At 40.5% G+C, this 7,737-nt stretch overlaps 1 long non-coding RNA gene across 1 annotated transcript; it reads left to right on the plus strand.

The window, feature by feature from the left end:
• The first annotated feature begins 82 nt into the window (after window positions 1–82).
• On the plus strand, window positions 83–2,170 carry LOC146598550 (uncharacterized). The gene is made up of 3 exons (XR_014895252.1): window positions 83–103; window positions 1,094–1,182; window positions 2,060–2,170. It is a non-coding gene; the product is annotated as an uncharacterized LOC146598550 (long non-coding RNA).
• Window positions 2,171–7,737: the final 5,567 nt, after the last annotated feature.

Here is a 7,737-nt window from a genome sequence, read left to right on the forward strand (position 1 = left end):
ACCCCTGTTTAAACCGGAGCTGGCAGGGCTGCCGGTGCAGGTGGCAGAGAAGCGTACGGAGATGAAAACGATGTCAATAACACCCCCCCCCCGACATCCCAGAGTGAGTAGCAGCATAATCTCATTCCTTTAATCTCATTCCTATAATCACTTTCTGGGTTTGTGTTGCGAGTAGGCAAGGCCGAGCGGTTACAGGCGCGTGTTCGGTGACCTCCTATCCACAGCACATCTCCCTCTTGCGACTCCCTGCCCCATTTTGTACCGTGGAGGTCGTAGAGCCTCCTGCGCTGTCTCTCTGCGCCACGCTCACCACTMCAAGCACACCATGAAAAATCGCAAGCCTTCCCCTGAGTTGACAGAAGCGGCTCTCGGCCGTGGCAGCACAGGGAAGGGTACTCGCGTGATGGGACGTAGGTGGGCAGAGAGGAGCCGGCGTTGTGGCCAGGGCTCCGCGTTGCAGCCAGGGCTCCCAGGGCTTGGCGTCGCGGTCGCAGCTCCCGGCGCTCCGCGTTGCTAGGCACCGCTCGGCCCCTGCTGCTGTGGGTCCAAAGCCTTGGCAAAACATTCCTTCTTCCCACTCAGCCTCTGAATTTTGGTGTGGCACAGGTGTGTAGTGCTCCGGTGTGTCGTGCTCTTCAGTAAGAAATCTCTTCTTAAACCCTATTTGATACATATTTGCACAGGAGTAGTATGTGTCRGGCCCCATCCTGGACTATAATCCACAGTAGTCAGCACAGCACCATAATAAAAAAGTGGATTGTTCTCCAAAGAGCTTTAGGAAAATGTAGCAATATTTAAGTTGGGTAACAATGTTAGAAGTATTTTACTGGCTTCTGTAGAAAATTCGTTGGGGTACATTCAGCAAATAACATACTGCAAAGTGTTCATGGATCTGTTAGAGTCTTATCAGATTTGTGTGTATGTAGTAGATACGCATAGTTAACAGAGCCTTAAGTTTCCTCATAAATTATGAGTTAGTATTTTTCACAAAATCATGTGATCAAAGCCACAGTTCCTGATGTTATTTACAACATGAATAATTGCACAAACACACATTTCAGAATATTAATTTGGCTATGTTTACTTTTCCTAGGTACGTAGCTGAACATCAGCAGTGATGGGTGCAGGCACCGTAGATTTTTAGAGAATACTGAAGGTGAATCCTGAATTCAGAGATCACAGGTATGTGTCAGAAAACTGCTTTTTTAAAAATAAAATTAGCTATATCAGATTCAGATCCTTCCTGCCTTTTTCATTAATTCCAACAAAAAGTCTGATTTATTTCTGCTTTTCTCCTTTGTAGTCAGATGCGGGGTAAATTCTTCAGAATTCTTCTGCCTGGCTGCGATTTGAGTGACACTTGCTAGAACAACTTCACCTTTTTAAGAAACAGGATGTCAAGGCGAGGAGAAGTCTAGTGGAAACCAAAAGAAACGTTAGCAAAGCCACAGAACACAGAGCACAGTCTGCTTTCACTTTAGGAACATTTGTTGGTGTTATACATTGGTAGAAATATGCTTAAAACACACCTGAGACCATGTCTGTACTAGTTTTTCAAATAGTGCCAGCTCATGGTCACTGAAACCCAGCCACCTACACTCAGCATGGTCAGTTCAGGATTTAGCACATGCCAGGAACCTTCCCATCCTCCCAGGTAGTTCAGATGCAGTCATCTCTTTGGAARGACTAGGGAATTTAGCACTACGGGTGTAGCCAGGCTGCCAGTTGGCCTCAGGGCCAGGGCAAGGGCCAAGACACTTTGGTTGAGTGGTATAAATGTAGCTTTAGAGACATAAGCAACTCCTGTTCTTTTGAAAGAAGGTGTACACATTGATTTAAATATGATTTCATTTAACCAAATGTTTCCATTGAATTTTGGATAACATCAAAGTCCGTCTGAAGATAATGGATAGACTTAAAGAGAGGGAAATAGGCTTTATTTTTTTCTGCTTCTTTGTTTCTTTCCCTATTGTCACTCCACTGATTGCATACGACAAGGCAGAGCTACTGCCAGTTAGTGCTATCAGAGTAAGATTAGGATTAATCTTATGTTTTACAGTTGCAGTCACAGCTGAGGTTTCACTCCCCTAGCAACCAGACAGCACCGTCTCCTTTATCCGCCTGACAGTACAGCACACAGTTTCATTTGCTTCTGCACAGGACTCCTGCATGGAAGACACCTTTATTCAAACAATGTCTGAGGCAGCGAAAAAGCACCTGATTGCCCTGAACATGGCAAGGGAGTCCAGATGTTTGAGAGAAGGGCGAAATGACTCAACCTGGCTCAGACCTCAGAGGAGACATTTCCCTCAAAGCAATCGGAGTTCATTAGAGAACTGTAGGGAAAAAGAGCCCAAGCCTGACAATGGAAGGAGTTCCTGGACAGAAGCTACCTCCCTTCACCATAARGAAAGGAGACATTTTCCAGAAAGAAGTAAGTTTATTTACAACAGATCAACATGAGGTCAAATTCATCTCTGCCACAACTGTACTGATCTTGGTGAAGTAAAACCAGGTTGAATTTGATGAGGTAAGGGCAATACAATTTCATATTCGGGGATATTTATCTCCAGAAGTAGTTTCCTAAACAGGAAAGGAAAAGGCAAAACAAATTGACAGCATCAAGACAAAACCTTAACACTTGTCTTCTGACTTTTTACACAGCTGCATTTCACAGGTTTCACAGCCATTACTTCAGGTGTACATCCATTTGTATGAGAAGTAGGGCCAAGGGCATTGTTGCACAGCAAGAGAAAGTTAACTTGTGAGAAAACTCCCATGCRGGAGTTCCCTTAAAGTGCACATCCTTGGATTTCTACATTTCATGGGCAATTTATTAAGCTTAAAACAGAGCAATGATGTCAAGGCTTACAGCTTAAGTTTAACTTAAAACTACTGCTATCTGTTCATAATCTGCCCTCTAAGYCAGAATTTAGACTCCCCCTGAAGACTGCTATTAGAGACAGAGAAAGAAACTGCTCATGTAGATGCAAACACTAACAAAATTCTGTTTTCCTGAAAGCAGTGAAAAAGGTAAGATATGTCTCATTTATCAGGCAGTCACTTGAAAACAGCTGATATTAATATACTCCCCAGTAATTATTTTCTTGTGCCCAAAACTCTAGATATCAGGCAGAAATTTTTACTGAAATTYTCAAGCTAGCGAAAATTATAAAGCAACTGAAAACACAGTATCCCTATTTCAAGTGGAGTTACTGTTCTTCCTATAACATATATTCCATTGAAAGAGCAACTTATTTTCATAATTATTTTCAAATTTTAATTTTATCTTGCAGATAATGCCATCTTTGGATGAAACATCGCTCAAAAGCTGTCTTTTTGTTTGAATCCTAGTCACTTCACAAAATAAAGGGAACCTAGCCATTAGAGTGCTGTTTTCGAGGTGTATTTCACTATCTAACACTCCTAGCTAGATTATTTAAGTGATCTCAATTCTTAGTTACATCCTTCTTCCAATACTCAAAATTGTGTCTAACCCCTGCAAAAACCCACAGGTCAATCTATCTTTGCAAAATTTGAGCCCAAGTAGAGGAATCTGAAGGGAACAAAGGAGCTGATTCATTAGGATTCATTAAGACTGTGATTGTAGAATGTTGTCAAAATACCAACACTTCCTCTAAAATAAAATTGTGTTGTATACATCAGGCACACAGTTAAGATTTCCTTTTTTTGTGTGTGTTTTTGGTCATATTTTTCAGTCTTCACAGGCAAAAATTTAAACATTCTTTTACAGTGCATTAAGTCTCTTTTCAATGCAAAAGTTGATCTCTCATACAGCACAGGAAAACCTAAATAGCAAGAATGCTCTGGGTACTTGTCTTTTAGGTGAGTCATTCAAATCAGAAAACTACAGAAGCTTAAGAAAGTGACTTCAGAACAAGAATTCTGAAAACAAAACAGAAGTTCTGAAGTTCAAACTGAGCTAGAAATAAATGATTTTAGCAGGGTATTAAACAAATCCCAACAAACTAGGCTTCAAAGGAAGTATGCAAGAGTCAGATGTTTACATTTCTTGATTGAAAAGCTGWTGGAAAATACAAGGAAAATGTAAACATCCTCTTCCTCCTATGCAGTCCTCATTCCAGCAAGATTTGCCCACTATCCCCACAAGGAAAGGCCATAATCCYCCTCAGAGAATCAGCATTTGTGATACAAGGCTCTTAATCAAGCGTGGTTGTGGTTCCAGGTATTTGTCTGGTCACCTCAATTTTGGAACATAACTGTCCACAGTAGGACAAATGTTTTCAAAGACTTGGTTTCAAATTATTAAGAATTCACAGGAAAATAGAAGAATACTCTGACTGCAGTATCACAGTTCTGATTTTTAATATATGGTTGAAATACGGGCACTAATAAATTAGCAGGCTACTGTACTGTAAATAATATTAGAAATTAGCATTTTTAGATATCTTCATCAATTTAAAGGATGAAGAAATGTACATGTGGTACCTCTGTCCTGCTGCTATCTGGTTTTCRTTTTGTAGTCAGATACCAATTTGATATACCTAATGGAATTTTACCCTTGACTTTCTTACCAAAACAAGTGGGGAAAATATTATGTACACAAAATAATTTCTGTGCACAAAAAAAATAAGCATATGTATAAATACAGTAAGTAAAATTTATTGGGTTCTCAGTTACTGGGATGAACAGGTTATTTATATATTAGAAAAATTGTTACCTCTCTCTGGATCATTTATATGCAGTAAAAAAGTGCATATGCCTGCAAATGTAATAAAAASCATAAACTGCAGAAGTGTTGTCTTTGAGGAACATTCTCATTCTTTTTGACAAGTATTCATTCTTTCAAATGATATTTGACTTTGAGGAAAAGCTTCAAGGCATTTTTTGTTGTTACTTCACAAACTCTTTCCGCTGATACTCCTTTTACTGGAGCAATGTATTGGCAGACAGTCCTGATCTTCTCTGATTCATTTCTTTCCCAAAAGGTAATCAACAATGGTGTTTTGTGAGAGATACCAAATGAGATTGATCCAACTTTTCAAAAGACTATGGAAAAGAAGTGGTTACAAGAGCCACACTACATTTGTTAAGAAAAAAATTGCCAAATTGCAGTGAGTATTATGGTGTCAGATACCTTGGGTAGGATTCACCTTGCCAAATGCAGCCAGCTGCATGTGAGCTGCTTATCTGGATTCTTTCTATTTCCAATGGAAAGACACAGGAACTGCTAGGATGCAATTTATCTCTTCTTAAATAGTACAACAGGGAGATAACTGCAGCTCTTTTACTAGTAACACAAGCCATTTATCATCTCAGTGTATAAGAACTCAATAGAGTAAGAGGAATTGCTCYGTAAAAATCACCTCTTTTGACTATAACAGGATCCTAAGTGACTGACTGAAATGTAGACTTCTGTAGATGCAGGACATCTGCCTACAATTCCCACTCTCTGCTGTGTCTGCAAAAGAAACCATAACATGACTTAACTTTTCCAACTCTCCTTCACTAGCTGATACATTGTGACTAACCTGCCTGGTCCATGCACGCACGTCCTTTGAAGATTAGATGGAAAGGGACATGTTTTGGGATCCATTAAGAGCTTAGTAAGGAAATGTGCTTGTATTTTTAAAGACAAATTGCTGACCCAAGCTTGAGAAATGCTGCTACTCCTGTTATTAAGGAAAAACAAATATTTAATAACAGCTGGAAGTTCCCAATTTCTCTCTGAAGAGGGGTTATCAGCAGGAAGAGAGCCATGTTCTTTAAAGGTCTAAATCTACCTGGTAGAGAGRATGCTGGCTGACCTCAACCTAACTAAAAATCAGCAGGAATTTTTCATTTAGACTGAATAACAATAAAAGATGCCTGCCCAAGACCCTRGCTGTGTTAATGCCTTATGGATAATGCATTTACATTCCAGCAGCATTAATCATTTTAACAGGAACTCAGCCAGCCAGGCACGAACAGGAACTCTTTTCTGCTCCTTTGCTGGGAAAGCACTCCAAGTGTTCTCCGAAGACTCTTTCAAACAGTTGTCTTTGCAGCACTCTTGGCAGGATTTAAACTATTCAACATTAGCTGCAAGTCTAGGAGCTCTCAAAGAAAATTTGCTCCCTTTTATTGTCAGAGGAAAGTAAGTCTAGTGTCTCGATGAGCCATGCCATTACTATGGTAGCATAGCCATCAATCAACAGGCAGCTCCTAAGGTGGGACAATCCCAGAGCATCTAGGCCTTTTTTGTGTTGTGAATTACAACGTATAGGTCATCCAGATGTTTAGTGAGCTAGAGGAAAGCTGAGCCTTCTGCTTTCGTGCCTGCCTGCCCAGAAAACTGCTCTGCACTAGCCAAGCACCAACTCCTCCTGRTCCCTTGGAGAAGGGAAGGTGGACAGCAGCTCCCGCAGTCACTCAGCACACGGCAACGATCCTTGAGATGTCTGTGAAAATATTCATCCATGTGTATTTCTGGAGCAGCTGTCACATAAAGCTGAAGTGTTAACTTAAAAATTGCTTCTCTGTCTTCTAAGCTACTTGTATCTCTTCTTTTTTTATATAATAAGAACAGGCCAGTAAATATATATAGATACATAGRTATATAGATATGTATAAATTACACGGTTACATAGTGCTAAGGCTCCTAAGAGTGCRTGAACTTTAGAGAGAATATAGGGAAAGAATTTTAAAGAAGTTTAAAGGTAGGGACTAATCTTCAGATTTTTGACTGTACATCTTTGTTTGGACCAAGAGAAGGGGAATCAGTCTCCAAGCAAATGTTCTCCAGTGTAATCTGTTTAATTAGCTTTGCTCCCTTCTGCAGCCAGGAAAAATAAAACAAGACAGAATAGTGCATGAGAAGGTCAGTCTCGCTGCAGCAATCAATATAGCAACATGCACTGTGTTAAACTTACATGCAGAATAAGTAAAAGATCTGTCAGAGTGGCATTCAGACTGTTTAAGCCTTTGGCGATAATCCTGTATTTCCAATGAACTGCAAGCATAGGATACACAGAGTATTTATGTATGTTAAGACCTCAGACAGTACAAACAGCTTATACTTTTTATAAACCTGATGGGAATGTAGAGGAAATAACAGGTCTTGAGAATAGCTCTGYTTTGGGTGCTTACTTCTCTCCATAGACTATACAACAAACTTTGACTCCTAGGAGGAGCACAGGACAAATGCTATGTGGGATCTCAAAAACAGACTCACAAAGCTGGTGRAAAGACATTGGTTATTTTAACATCCTGGTGAAAATGCTGCAGACAGGCACAACAGGGCTGTAGTTCAGGCACACTGCGATCAGAAACACCCCAAGCATTCCTGCTCCAGGCCTTTTTAAGTGAATGTGCAGGGAGAGTTCATTATTGCTTACCTTTCATCCAGACTTTTTTAGCTAATTTGGCTCTTCCCAGCATGGATATGTGGGTGCTAGAAGCAAATGAATTTGCGCCTCTGTGGGCCTGGAGGGAGGAAAGGGGGCAAGGGGGCAGCCGGAGCCCCACTTTTTTTTTTTTTTTTTTTTTTTTTTAATAATAATAACAGGCCAGTAAAAAAAAAACTATATATGAATTACAAGGTTACATAGCGCTAAGGCTCATCAGGGCTGAGCAACGTTTCCCACATGCAGCAGTGTTGGATCATAGAATCATAGAATCAGTAAGGTTGGAAGGGACCTCTGGAGATGATCTAGTCCAACCTCCCTGCTCAAGCAGGGTCGCCTAGACCATGTTAGACAGGGTTGCATGCAGGCA

The sequence above is a fragment of the Rhea americana genome, unplaced genomic scaffold (assembly GCF_003343005.1).
Source record: "Rhea americana isolate MKP2758 unplaced genomic scaffold, rheAme1 scaffold_160, whole genome shotgun sequence".
NCBI lineage: Eukaryota > Metazoa > Chordata > Aves > Rheiformes > Rheidae > Rhea > Rhea americana.